The sequence below is a fragment of the Bombus fervidus genome, chromosome 2 (genome assembly GCF_041682495.2).
Source record: "Bombus fervidus isolate BK054 chromosome 2, iyBomFerv1, whole genome shotgun sequence".
NCBI lineage: Eukaryota > Metazoa > Arthropoda > Insecta > Hymenoptera > Apidae > Bombus > Bombus fervidus.
Window position 1 is genome coordinate 12,049,401 of NC_091518.1, and position 15,158 is coordinate 12,064,558.

Consider the following 15,158-nt stretch of genomic DNA (forward strand, 5'->3'; position numbering starts at 1 on the left):
GTAAAACGCAGGATCGTGTAACATCGAGCCGCGGGCGATTTGTAAAATTTATCTCGCCACGGAGAGCCAACGATGGTGGTAAAATAGGAGGTAGGGGAATCTAGGCTATTCGATCCATGGGGTGATCGCTTCGTGGGGAAAGTACGCGCGTTGCCAAAAGCGGCCAGTGTAATCTTCCACGTTATTAGCCAGCTTCTCCGCTATCGCCTACTATATTCTGCGAATACACCCCGCTTAGATATTAGCGCCTTCTAAGTTGCCACTGTCAGCCGTATTTTACGCGTTTCTCGTTAACCGATCTACGTTCAACGTTCGGCCAGCTAGCTATACGCTGTAAAATCTTATTTGTTACTTTATATACTCTTTCGAAAGCTATAGCATTATAGAAGTCGATGTATTTGTGGTGCTGTAAATGAAAGAGAAAACGAGGTTGAACGGAATGAAGAGAAAGGAAAGACGCTTATCGATACAGCTTAAACGCTAAAAGAGTTCTTTCTGATAGATCGCTCAAGCTCAAACTAAAAACAAGGCCGAGGTAAACAATTTCTTTACAACCACGAGAATCGGGTCTAGTCGAATAAACCGATGAAAAGACAAAATTGTAATTTGCTCCGCTTGTCACCTACTGATAGCTAGGAATTGGGGACAGCAGCCTAATAGAGTTGCACAAGGTGTAGCCACGGTACTCTGAGAGCTTCCGTTCAAAGCTACATTAATTGTCATAAACGCTGAGACAATGGAGGTCAGGTCAGAGGACGTATTTACACGAACAGTATAGTTAGCCAAGGACTCCCAAGAATTCTCACGGTATGCATACCTCAAGTGCGGAATGTAAAAGAGTTAGCACAAATTTTTAATAAATACTTGGCTAAAATTCCTCCTGCACAGAAACTTGAAAAAGAATTTTTCCAGTTTCTATACGTAACAGCACGAAACACGACACTCGACATGGAAAGCCTCGTGTCGTTTTCCCTCTTAACCGGTGATCGTAGACCGCTAAAGCCACCGAGCCGATATTCTGTTGTCCATGCACTCTGCCAACGAAAGGTTTTTGGCATTCTCGACAGCACTTTCCGCTCTTCTTTCCGTCCTCCATGGAAGTTTATGTCGCGGTGCATAAAGACGTTCGATGTATAGAATAGAAGCGAAGCGGCAGCCATGTCGAGGTGAATGGTTCGCCAGACCGGCTAATAATCGGTCAACGAATCGGTTCGAGTGAAGCAGGATCGTGTTTTCGTTCGTGGAGGACGGCATTATTCCCCTCAGCAAAGTAGTCCAGGAAGAATCAGCAGAATCTTTCGGTGAACGACCTTGCGACGCGCGCATAGAAACGATCCTAAAGAGGACCATTCCAGATTACGTTCGAAGATCGTCGATTTCAACGACAGAATCCGTAGCTTCGATCCGTCCAAATCCGTTCGGCGTTTCGGTTTCGTCGCTCGGATCGATTGTTTTCACGGTTACGCGCTACTTCCGCGAAACAAATATTTATTTTTCCCTCCCGGCCGAAGAAACAGTTTCTTTCACCGAGGTCTATGGGGATGCGCGAGATACTTTTGCGCTACGAAGCCGTGCGTCCGCCTGAATGGAGAAGACAAATCAGCGTGGAAATAGAATTTGCGATAGAATAGAAGATGAGAGAAAGGTAGCTTTAAATTGATAATGCGGAAGACGTTGAGCGATCTCGAGACGTCGATCGAGCTTTCTTAGACCCGTAGTACGCCAGGAATATTCTCCAGGAATAATCCCTTTTATCATGGAAATATAACAAAGGGATCTTGATTTTCTTGACGATGGAATGTGTTCAAAATTATTTATCGTCAACGCTTTTACGAAGGAATAGGATCGCGAGATCGTAAACCTCGAATTGGATCGGATTTTTATTCCACGCGGAATTCCGAGACTCGAATCGCGTTATCGGAATTTCTTGACCTTTTCCTCGTTATTATTCGCTATAGCTGTCGTCTCGTCAGTCGTCATAAAACACGCAAGAATGTCTGAACCGGTGGAAAATATGAGCATACTCGAAGCCGTAAAATTCCATGGAACCTATATAAGAGTTCGAACGCTAGACGCCCCAATTGCACTGTGTTAGTCCGATATCCGTGATATCGAATCTGGTTTGGCAAAGTGAAACGTTTCCTTTGCGTAAAAATTCGAATGCCCAGTCCATCTTGTACGATATCTTCTCCGTTTTGTTAAACGCTTTGCCCGTTCCGTTAAATCATACGGCCATACCGATACACAGAAAAGTTTGACGACCGACCGACTATCCGCACTACGGGTCATTCGTAGTATCCAAAATTTATTTCAACGTAATATATGATAATCATAAAACGTTTCAAGAATATGATATATATGGCAAATAAAATTCTCGTATAAACGCTGTACAAAGCGTTTGATGAAATAACGTAGATTATCGTAGCACATTAGCGTAAGAACTACTACCGAATAATGCGTACGATTTTGAACGCCGCTTTATGAATACTCTTCCACAAATAGTTAATTGATAGAATTACATTGAAATTATATTACAAAATTAATTATATTAAAATGCACTACAATATCAACGTAATATTCTTACAAAGTCGAGAAATATTTCCACAAAAACCTCGAAAAATATTCCACGTAGCTTTCCTTGAAATCTTTTTTCCGCTTTGAAAGCGGAATTAAAAAAAAGTATTCCACTCAATGACATGACAATTCCTCTAATTGAATCCGAGCAGTGTTTTTGTAAAATTCCTGGGACCCTTTGAAAAGAAGAATATGAAATTCAGTAGAAATAAGGTAAAAAGAAAAAAATGAGAGAGACCAGTGAAACGATGCGTACGCTGGTCGCGAATTCTTGATTTATTTTGTCGTCGGTCGTAGTGACATTACGGCAGCGGAGCATTTCAACCATGCCGTCGGAGGTTCTCCTCAAAGAAAGCAAGACGGGCTTTTAATCCTTGCATTCCGAAGCCAGCGGCTTATAAGCGTGTAGCCGTGCCTGTAAGCTCGAGACAATAGCGCCAAGTCATATCGTCGGCACTGTAGTCGGAAGCGCTTTCGAGGAACGGAAGGCCGGGCGAAGAAGAGATTTAACACGGAATAAGACGATTACGGCTTAGCTTAACGCCTTCGACGCTAGAATCTTGCGCCCCACTCTCCTTCCTTCCGCTCGATGCCGATTTTAAGACAGAGCCATCCTTATTGGTGTAATTGCATACTTCGTGCGGTTTAACAGGCGTAATACTTTTACCTTTATTTCCATCTTTCCTAACAAAATGTAAGAACAATAGATATTTTTGAGAAAAATTAGACTGTCTAACGAGTTCGTTCTCATTCTTTTAAAAAGATGTCAAAAGTCATTCAGCATCGCGCATTTATACAAGATCTATTTATAGTCGATAACGTATGCATAATATAGTTTTATTATACAACATTTTATAAATGGATCAAGTAAGCTTTTATTTTACCACTTCGAAGCTTTCGTCTTTTTATAACAAAATTCCGTAAAATATACGTATTTTATATTCTTTAAATTGTTGAATCCTAATGATAAGAATTTAAGAAATACGAACTGAATCTAAACATTTTTACACTTTTGTAATTATAACTGTCAACAGATGCTAATATTGTTCAATTGTAATATTGAAATGATCGAAAATTTATGTAAAAAGGTCGTCCTTCTCGAATGCTGCTATCGTATAACGACGATGCGCGATGTTACAAATGTAGTTAACCGTTTTTTGGTTAAACATTAAACATTACCAATCAGTGGTAACGTGGAATGGAAACCGATGTGCCGCAGAGCCCTGTGTAATCCTCGCGCGGTTCACATTTGTCGATACGTCATTAAATATTTTCCCACAATATGGTATTTATACTGTGGCCACTGTTGCATATGCATACAAACGCGGCATCTGCATATTTCACCTGTACCAAAGCTAAACGTACCGTTTGCCAGATCTCCATTGGTTATTCCTCCAATTTTTCTAATTATCTAATAAACCGCAATAGTTTGCAATTTGCTCTTCCATCTTTCAACGCAATATCTAGATACATTTTCGATATATATTCCAATATCGAAATACCCTGCGAAATATTATCGGAGAAACTAGACGAGCAGAACTAGAAGATGAACAAGGTTATCAGAAATAATCGGAAAAGTCGGTCAAGTGGTGACGCGTTGTTCGGTCAGTGGGTGGGTGAATCGTCGTGGAACCACGTCAAACAAACCGATTCCCATGGGATACCCGCCGTTGGCTACGACCTTATTATTTCTGATAACAACCGCGTCGATACGAAACTATACGTTCGAGGCTTTCGTCGCAAAATAGCAGCGAGTTTCTGCAATGAAGCAACAGCGTCCGCGTAATCGTTGTTTCGATTCGACGAAGAGCAGGCCGAGCTCGTTTCGATTGCAGGATCGGAAGAAGGAAACGGTTTCATCGTTGTATGCCATTCGATCGTATTTCCCTTGAACCACGCCCTACGTTCGGCAGAACGAGCCCGAGGGAAAGGGATACGAACGAATTTATACGGTCAAGATTGTGTATCACTGCGACAGCAAGAAATCCTGGGAACTCACAGCAGCGCGCGCGTCCTCGATACAAAGAAGCTACCGTCGAAAAACGTAGTTTATTCCGACGAGTAGGAAGAAGTCAATAGCTCGGGCCATGGTAATCTCGAATCTCTTTCGAGTTATTCCATAGAGCAATCGAAGAACGTTCCTTAACTTCTTCGCTACGAGCGTCTAGTCGACAGTCGCCGAAGACGTCTCTACGTCCGATGATCGGTTAAACTCGTCAATTCCCAAAAATGTAGGTACAGCCTACTATTATTTTTAATCGATTGTATACGTTTTCCCGTTTGGTCGTTACGGCACTTCATTACGCATACGTAGTTTGTTAGTTCTTGTGTAATTTCTCAGTTCAAATAATTATTACATATCGTCCGATTTAGTATTATGGTTATCGTAAAGTGACACTACGCGGCGAACAAGCGCCGTATCAAAGACGTTAAAACACGAATCGATCAATTCGCTAGCCAATTAAACATTACGAAATCACTGTCACTGAACTCAGTGGCTGAAGTCTGACGATCGTATTATCACGAATTAATGCGTCTCCACTAGTAACGAAGATCGAGCATTCCCCAACTCCCTCGTCGATCATCCCGATGTCGGAGCCTCGACGAAGGCGCTCAAAGGATTTTTACCCTCGGATCCGAGCCTCTTCGCCGAGAAACTTCAGTAATTCGCTTACGCATTCTCGCAACGGACTTACTCTTGCCTTCGCTTCCGCGGATTTCTGCCTGTGCCTGGACTCTACCAGCATCGACTGGATTTTCTCGAGCAGAATGTAAGAGGCGAGCGGAGAAGAAAAGGGTAAGAGCTGAGAGGGTGGAAGAAAACAAAGCGTTTAATCGGCTTCTGTTTCTTTCTTCCTTCGCGTATGGGATACAGTATGGCGTTTTCGTTTCAATTTCGTATTTAAGCTCCGGCCAGTTGTTCCTTCTATTGCTTTTCTAACCGTGTTTCGTTTTCGTCGACTAGCATTCTCGATCTTTTGATCGAATCTCTCCAGAACTCTATCCGAGATATTGTTAGGAAGAGGAATAAGTTACTCGTTCGTAATACAAAATTGTCGCGAGTTTCTGCAATATCCGAGCTCTGCAAAATGAAAAGGCGGAGGGATGGGGTTTTAATAAAAACAACGAACCTAGTAGCTACGATATCTGACGATAATGAAAGAAAAATTAAATGTACGGACACGTTTCTATTAACGGCGAGGCGGAGAAACGAGGTAAAGCGACAATGGGATACAGTAGCGTGGTGGGAGCGCGTTTCGAAGCTTCCTTGTTCCCTGTAAGGCCACTTCTGCCCTCTTCGGGGATGCGAAGATGCCTTGGCTAATGCACGTTAATCGCACGGTAGCTGACGAACACTCCACAAACCTGACCCCCTCGACAACATGAATGATTCAGCGAGCGAACACAGAGAACGGAGGGTCGTTATTGTTATAAAGGGGGAATGAATTTTACACGGAGCCCGGGACAGACACAGATGGACGCACGATGACTAGCGAACGTTTATAGCTCGGTCGCGTTTGAAATTAAATTAATAGGCTCGATGAAACGGGTGTTCTTGGCTGCTGGAACTATACGAGGGCACATCTTTGACCGAGTAATGGAGTGGTCGCGTAGATAAAACCTTTGAAAATCGATTAAGAATATAGTTTAAAGGCTGACGAACAAGAAATAAGGTGGGGAAGTAGCAAAAAGCTGAAAATCGTCTGAATTATCGTAGTCGTTCGTCGTTGCCTAAAGCTGCCCTTTCTTCCTCGTTTTATGAAATTCCTGTCATAAGTCTCTCAGGTAAGTTGATTGGATTGGTCGGTCGCGGCAGCCGCATCTCGTAACCCCATTTCCCAGCGAGAAAAGCGACCAGGATTTATAGTACGAGCCGCCGTATATTGATGCCGCAGCTTAGATTTCGATTTGGACGGAGCTTTAGGCGAGCGTCGAAAGGCGCCAATTTTCACGGGCCTCGTGAAACTTCCAATGTACAGGACGGATGAAACTTTATGAAATTCATGAGAGACGCCCTGTGCAGACGGTGGGCCGATCACAGCTCGCTCGACCGAATAATATTCCACGCTTGGAAATCATCGCGGTCGAGAACGTCTCGTGCCGGGAAAGTTTCGGGGACTTTTCGTAGGAAGCCACGAATCTTCGGTTCCAGGGGCTTAGAAATTTTTAAGCCACCGTCAACGATATCACCGTCCGAACTCGATTTCGATTGAGACAGTCAATTGCTTTCCAACGCGGCGGGTTCGCGACTTAAGGGTAATACGAATGAAAAGACACGATTGGATAGAAAAAAGTACTCACCGATCGTGGGGGATGTGTCTCGGCGCGTCCAACGTTTCACTGCATCTTCGTCTGTGATTGGAAAGCCTGCAAGCACACGTGAAACCAGAAGCGATAAGTTAATTCTAGTAAGCTCGAAGCTGTTCCGTGTAAAGATCTACGCTTCCTACTACTCGAATAGATAAATTCGATATCTAGACGATCGTGTGCAAAATTGCCTATAAGTACAAACGCGGGGAAAACGATTCGCGGCGGAAACGACGCGATAAGAAGCTTGAAATCGGTCGTGACGGTGGAAAAGGATTCAATATTGATTCGAGGACGAACGGAAGAGGTAACCGCGTTCGCGACAGCGCGTTTCCGTATGTATTTCTACATTTCAGTCCGATCGGCCAGCCGATACCCTTCTTTATCATTTTTACGGCCGAGTAGGAGGTCGTGGTGGAGGCGTCCGCATATTTATCCAAGCGTGCCAGCAATAAAACACAGGTCTGGCGCGCATATCCGCCTGTACCATGGCTGCTTTGCTGTATAATATTTCGCTTAAGGAATTCGTAGACGTCGCGAGATGCGACGGCACCGAACCGCGCGGCGAGGTCGTGCAAATACGCTCGCGTACCAACCTACGTCTGATTTAATGCGAAAACGGGAGCGAGATTGTATCGCGACTGGTTGGAAATTTGACGAAGACACTGACAAACTATTCCTAGCGGATTCATCGAGTAACTTTGTGGATGGCTTCGTCTATTCGCCTGTCTGTCCCTTCGGTTCGCTGGAGAGTTATTTAGTCTAATAACGAATTCATTCGATGACACGGCGTTACATTGCGAGGTTAGTTCCGCGAACTCAGCGCGGAATGCCGCGGATCTTATTCGTATTGAAATATCGTGGCAGAGAAACATGGAGATTTTTATATTTCCTTACTTCTTATTATACCAGCATCATATATATATATATACGTACATTGCTTTATAGTATTGGAAGTTCTAAAAATTAAAGAAAAATTTTAAGACAATATATTTCCACAAGATTAGCACTTTGTTGAATAATAATTTCAATACCTATTCGAGTAGTTTCGCGATTACTTCATTAAATAATATTTCGATTTTTTAAGAAATAAATTTTCTGAAGTAGTTTTTAATTTAACATACTTTTATTGATCTTGAGGAAGCTTCAACATATTCGATCTTTTGTGAAATTGTAAAGATGTTTGTAAAAAATGTTTTAAGAAGATTTGTAAAAGTTTTTTTTCGAAAGTACTTGTAAAGCTGCAGCTAAGCTCCTAGCATGATGTCCGACGTTATTTCGTTCAAGACGGTTCCCTGTATATTGACCAATTCTGAGTTACCAGTATTTCATTATTCGATAGAAGTTCCAAGTATCGATTTTCAGCAACGCTACGAACTTTCTCAACGACCCGATAGAACAAAGATAATAACGATAATTTATCGTTAACAATCATTTCTTATTATTATTGAGAATATCTAGCTTCTATACAAAGTTTTTCGCACTGCAGGAGCAACTTTTCCAGTTTTCCGAATACCACCGTGGAATATGTCGAAGGATCGCGTTTAATTCGCGGAATAACGCGATTGGCTTCCAGCTTCTATCGGAATAAGAGTTAAGGGGGTCGCTGGATAACCTACGTCGCGAATTTAATAATAGAAAAAGTTTCTAGCCTTACAAATTTAACAAGAAACTTCGACCTGGACCCCGTCCGCATTCGGAAGTTTCCCATCTTCCGTAGTTCGGTTCCCGCGCATTCAACCGGACGATCCAGGCAATCTCCGCCAAAGAGATTCCATAGGGAATCGATATGTGAACGTCGGTTAGAGGTTGACGTGCTTTGAACGACGTTTATCTTGCCTCTTCCTATTTCGAATCGTTCAATTAACGGAATATTCCATTTTTCACTATTACGTAGAGACGTGATGTTAATTAAAACGAACCTCCCAGATATTCGATCGAGGCAAATGCACTGTGAGTTCGTACATTCACTGTCGTAACGGAGTAGATACTGCACGATCGAGGTCTACATCTGGCACGACTATCAACGTCAAATTAAATCGGTAGTTCCTGGAAATTACAGGTAGACCTAATCTATCTTTAATCACAGGTTAATCCAGCCACCTAACATAAACAACAAAGTAGAAATTCCTGTTACATAATAAAATACATTTTTAAGTACGATACATAATTTAGATCTTTCCAATTCCCATTTCCTGGAAATTATTAACTTCTTTTCATCATAAGAAATTCCACTTTAAACTCGTTTAAGACGCGAACGTTCGTATAACGCAGTATTTTAATGACAATATTATGGCTATAAAAACACTAATCGTCTCCAACCATGATTTCACGGGATAATCACAAAGTATATACATGGAAGAACTTAATCTGCCCGTCCAATCCAGAATCACGCTCTCGCGGTAACGTCTGCTGGCTATGTCTAATCGCTCGTCCTTAACTTTCTTCTCTCTCTCTCTCTCTATGTCTCTTCGTACTATGAAAAAGAAACCATCTCGCACTTTTGTTTCACGTCGTTCAGTTCCTCCGTGCAGACATGGCCGGACGAAAGTGTGGACGCGTAGCCGCAGAGACAAATAGGCATGGTAGAAAAGCAAGCTATCGTTGTACAGTAATCCCAGACGTGTTTTCTGGGTCGGTTGCATCCAGGATTGCGGTTCCCAGGCGGCATTGTCTCCGCGAAATACGGCCGCAGAAGAAACGAAAATTATGCGCCCATCCCCTCTGCCCCTCTCCTTCTACATTCAGTCGCCTCGCGAAATGCTTTATTTCCTTCGCCGACTAGCGTTTCCTCTTTCACGCGGCCCTCCACCTTTCGGCCTCTCTTTCCGGCCGAACAGCCGGAGAGAGTGACGACGAGGTCGTTTGCCTTTACGTCGAGTCATAAAGATCTCAGACATAACGTTGGTCGCGAGAGCACGAGAGATCTTGGGAGCGAAATCACGACGACCAATGGGAAGACAAAGACGAGGATGAAGAACCGAGAGATGGCTCTTACGGAGAGAAATAAACAGATGGAAGAGACGAAAGGTTAACCAGCGCTAAGAAGAAGGCACTGGTAGAAAGCTTCTTCGTTGGTAGACGCTGACACGCGTACCGTCTACTCGTTACGAAAGGGTTAAGACGTTGAGTGATAGTCGGGGAGCCAGGCTGATACGAGCAACAAAGGGGCAAAGGGATGAAATGCAAGTGGTCGCGTGCCACGATTTCAAGCAGACGCTTTTTGCCCCTTTCATCCCCGAGCACGCGTGTTCCTGTTATCTTCTTGTTAACTGCCACTCCAGATTTTCTCTTTTACGCTCTCATTCCTCTCACAAAGCGAATCCACTGGTTTTCTCATTTTGTTTCATTCGCACGTACATACTGTTCGCCATCGATATCGGAAGCAGCGTGTCTAGTGACCGGGAATCGAATCGAATCCGATCGATCGAGACTATGAAGTCCATGGTAACTGGATTATCAGGCAAATTTAAGAATTAAACGTGATTCCTTTCCGTATCGAGCTCCGCTGACGCCCGTCAAGTTGAATTACGAGCGGTAATCCCCGGGCGGAGGCTGAAACCATTCCGGCCGGAAATCTAATTTTTCGCGGAACCCGGTGAAGTATTGAGAGTAATAATTAAAACTGCAAATTCTTTGCCTCGGGACCAGAAGCGTCCGCGAGTAGATAAGAACCAAATGAGGAACAGTCGGAAGAGAAATCGAAAAGAATACGGCGTGTTATTAGCGCGATCGGACGCGCGCCTCTCTCGTCCGATTTCAATAGAAGATGGAAGCATTAGCGGTTGGAATGGAATTAACGGAAGAATAATTCAAACGTGAAAATCATTTCGCCTGTAACGGTTCGTTAATTATCGCGATCGGATCGTGCGAAGTTGGACAAACGGCATCGGTGATTAGGAATCTGTAATCCGCGCGAATATCGGGGCCGAAAAGTGATTGCCGATAACGGTGCGAGAATGCCTGGCTTACTTGCATAATTAAGCACAAATATCGTCGCATAATTGATCGAATGCTTCGCATTATGCAACGTTATGCGTGGCCACGATAACCGTATAATTCAATGTATTCTGATTAGAGCTTCCTAACCCACATTCTGGCTTACCTCGCGCAAGAGATTCTATTTTGCCTATTTCCGTGAATATTCCGGTCAAAGTCAAATGCACGTTTTATTTCAAGAACCTTAATAATTAAGTATGTCTCTTTCGTTTTCTTTCTTTGCCGTCGAAAAGAATCATGAAAATCTAATCGATTTGTTCTTTAATCCCGTAGCTATTTCGACGTTATCCGATTAAAGCCCGTTTCTACGATATTAAGAAAAACCTTGGCATGGTATAGCGAAAAGTTGCAGCGGAATTTCGTCCCGTTGTTGCTGGTACAGCGACCTAGCAACGATTATATGGATTCCAGGATTTGCAGAGAGCTCAACAAATGTTCAGCCTGTTCCACTTGATGTATTAAGTGACTGTTTTCGTTTTAACCGGATTTGTCGATATCGGATTACAGGCTCGATATGTTGAAGAATTCACAAAAGACCGACCGATGGGGATGAAAGCGTTGCAACGGAGGAAGGATTTCTCGAAATTGGTAATAACAGTGTTTATCGTTCGATAATATCTGCCCGATTCGAATCGGGAAACTATAAAATTTGGCCTGTGTAAACTGTAAGCGTATCTGTTAAACGCTGAAATGATATTTTTGACGTCATATAAGCGTGTTGTAAACGTTTCACGAAAATGGCACCAAAATTAACATCCATCCATATGTCATTCATAAATAGAAAATTCATCCGCATAAAGGTATCAATCATAGTTCCCCTATTTTCAAATATAATCAAAACGTTCGTACCCGGAGGCACCCCTCATAAAACCAACCCCTCCAAACAATTAGGGTGTCACTCGTTGTATTTATCCTACTGGAAACTTTATCTAATTTGGTTGAACGATATTCTCCACACGAGTAAACGATGGACCCCATTCAATCGGAAGCCCACTCTGTTTCTACCTGTCTTGATCTATGAGCATGAAGCCTAAGCCACCCGAAAATACGGTTAACGGCGCAGGCGCGTTTCCGTGATCCTGCTGGCCGCTCCTTCGGCGGTGAAATCTCGAAAATGGGTAAGCAACGACGCCGCGCCGTTCTCCTCGCGTCGCCGACGAAATAAGATACTTCGTGAAAGTAATTTCCCCGAGAAAAGTAAGTTTTCGTCGAGTAATAGCTTCTGCACTGGCTGCACGAGACTCGCAGCTCTACGTATTCGCGAACGAGCAAGGAAGCTTCGACTCGAGGCTGCTATTGCCAGAAGAGATTCCACGCGAACGTGGAGCTGAGGTTAGAGGTCGAGGTGTAACCTTAATCGTTGTTGCCTTCACTTCCAAGCTTCCAGTCTCATCTTCTTCCTCTTTACTTCCCCATAAAGTGGCGTTTGTTTCTTCGATGCGAATTCTCTGTTTCAATTGAAACAATATCTACGCTAGAGATTTTTATTGAGCAAACAACATTTTGTTGCTAAATTACTGCGTGGATCACTCAAATATTTTTTCAAGTTGTGAGACCAATTTGCCTGATGTTCTTCAGAGTCCTCGAATCAGAAAGCACCTTCATCTTCTTTACTACGGAGATAGTTCTTTCACGAATAATATTTCTATTTTATAGCACTAGAATTATCGATAATATCGGTAATATTTATTTACGTATGTTATATATCGTTAATTAAAAGTATAGTGTTGAAGTGGTCACCGCTTCTAAGAAAACTCTACATCTGGTCTTTTTAGTTTTCTCAAAAGCCATGAAGCCATCGACAACGTATAGACAAAAGACTGGGACGAAGACAGACCATAAACAGTAGACAGGCGACGATGATTTCAGGGCTTTCAGTCATAGGGTAACACTGCTGGCGTGCGGATCTGGACCAGCTCAAATTATATTCCTACTTGTATTTACACTTCTGTATTAAAATATATTTTCTGTTTAATAATGTTCACACATCTAATAACCTCAACATATAGCAAAAGCGAAGAATTTAATACGAGTCATTTGGTTAGTTTTGTGTTAAGACAACGTAACCTAGGATTACTTGCTGTATTTAAACTCTCTCGTGCCTAACAATCAATCTTCGAGATAGTAGGTTACAGTTATCGTTGAGCATTTACACAATCCATCCGCACTCTCACTGACCAGGTACGTACAGTCTAAGCATCTACCATAAATCCTTCCAGCTCAAAATATCGTCGAACTATCTTTGAAAATTCTTAAAGGCACGTCGTCACTAATATACATTTGCATTTTCATTTGATGGATATCCTATATTTTTTTGAATTATCGCTAATACGAATCGTTCCTTTTTAAATGAATATCGTCCGTGAAAAGGGATAAAATAATTAAAGGGATTCATTCACGGATGCACATTGTATTTGGACTTCGGCTAACAGAACATACGGTGACCAGCCGTTTGGTATATACCGATGTTTACCTTTGAATTTGATATGACGTTTAGATCCGATCTAAGTGATGTGGCTTCGTACCATTGACCTGATTATGAGTGACCATTGATTATTGATTACTGTTTGATCAGGCCGAGCCATTAATTACCGTCTGACCGTACCTGATAATGCTTGATTGTGTGCTAAACCTGACAGCCCGCTACATCAGAATATTCATCCTGCACGAAACAGGAGCATATGGTAGACTCTGTATCGTTATTTAGATTCAATCGCTACTGTATCTTGCGCAGCAATCGGCAACGCATTGCGATCGATAGTATTAACGAAGGTAACGACAAAACACCTCATTTTCCAGATACTGGTTTAACCAGTGAATTTTAAATGTTAACGCTAAAGTGCTATCTTTAAGGTACAATAATATTCATATCACGTCTTTCGATGAGGATTTTTCAATCCATTTTTAAATTACATTTATTATTCTATCAAACCATATGAACTATTTTACTTCTCAAGTAAATGTATAATAGTCGTCACATAGAGGTAAAAATGCTCCTGTAATTTATTTATATAAAACGAGATATTCACCTTCGTGATCAAAAAATTTGCTAAATTTTTGCTGAATTCATAAAATTCGTATAAAACACGCTTTTAAAGTTTTACGATACACAGATAGGTATTGTACGAAAACTATTTGTTAGCACAGAGCATCGTGGAAGATGAAAATCAAATCCGCAGTGAACGTGTCAAACGTAGCACCCGTGAACAAGTCATACCACGATGTGTAGGTTTTCTTGACTTTCTAGTAGGAGCAAAGCTACCGCTGACGTCCCTTCCAGTCGTACAAAGGTAGAGCACGGTTTTTTCGCGTTGCCGAGCAATATGTCACCCTAGATTGCAGAATGTTGCAAAACGTGTCTGGGACACGTAACAGCATGCAACACACGAGCTGTACAAACCGTTGAGTCATTCGCTCCACATGCCGTATCTACCACTCACGATAACACTCGACTGCACGAAGCGTCTAGACGCGGTCGAGGGTGTGCAATATAACGGGGGTGAACAGAAGTATCGGTGACTTTTACATCATGTTACAACGCAGGCATACGTTTCCCCGCTATCTGTAATTACAGCTCTATCGTTCGTCGCATCTCGATTCCATGTACAGTCAAAATCATCAGTGCAGTGCAACTTCATATATGTAGCTGAGCTTGTCGACGATCACACAGACTATATAATTGGAGTCCGTATAATAGGATCTCGTCGATTCTCCCTATTATTTTTCACCGCCCATAATAGGAGCTCATATTCAGATAAGTGAATTCAACCAGCGAAAGTTCAGTTATTAGGGTATTAACTAAAATTTCGTTGCATCGTGCGAAAGCATATACTTGCAGGTAAACTTGGAGGATCAGCAGTTTGAGTTTTTTTAGTGAAAGAAAAAGGGGGGAAAAAAGGAAACGCTAGACGAATGTTCAAGTTTCAATTCGACTCCGCCGAGCTCGACGTTTGCCAACGAGACCAATGTCACGCAGAAAGCGCTGGCACCGGTTCAAATTGGCGGTCTCGTCTCCGGGGTCCTCATAGACTCCTGATTAGATATTCCAATCAGAATACCTGACGAGAATACTCACTTTTAGCGAATTCTCGGTGCACTTACGCGACACCCAGAGCCTCGTTCGCTCTAATTGGATCCGTCATTGTAATTACGCTGGCTTTGCAAAAATCGATTTTCAAAGTTCGTCCCTGGGAAACGAGCTCGACGTTACATCGTCGCTGCGTGAACTGAATGAATTTGTCAGTGTATTTCGTTGATATTTAAAAACTACAAAATTT

General features: G+C 42.5%; 1 protein-coding gene across 5 annotated transcripts in view; it reads right to left on the reverse strand.

Annotated features, from left to right (window-relative positions):
* Ddr (discoidin domain-containing receptor 2) overlaps window positions 1–15,158 on the reverse strand; it is a 224,286-nt gene that overhangs the window by 169,556 nt on the left and 39,572 nt on the right. For 4 of the 5 annotated variants that reach the window (XM_072021834.1, XM_072021835.1, XM_072021832.1 and 1 more), the window contains one exon: window positions 6,877–6,942. The exons of the other annotated variant lie outside the window; for it this stretch is intronic. The gene's annotated coding sequence lies outside the window, so the exon portion shown is untranslated. The remainder of the gene's footprint in view (window positions 1–6,876; window positions 6,943–15,158) is intronic. 5 annotated transcript variants of the gene reach the window in all.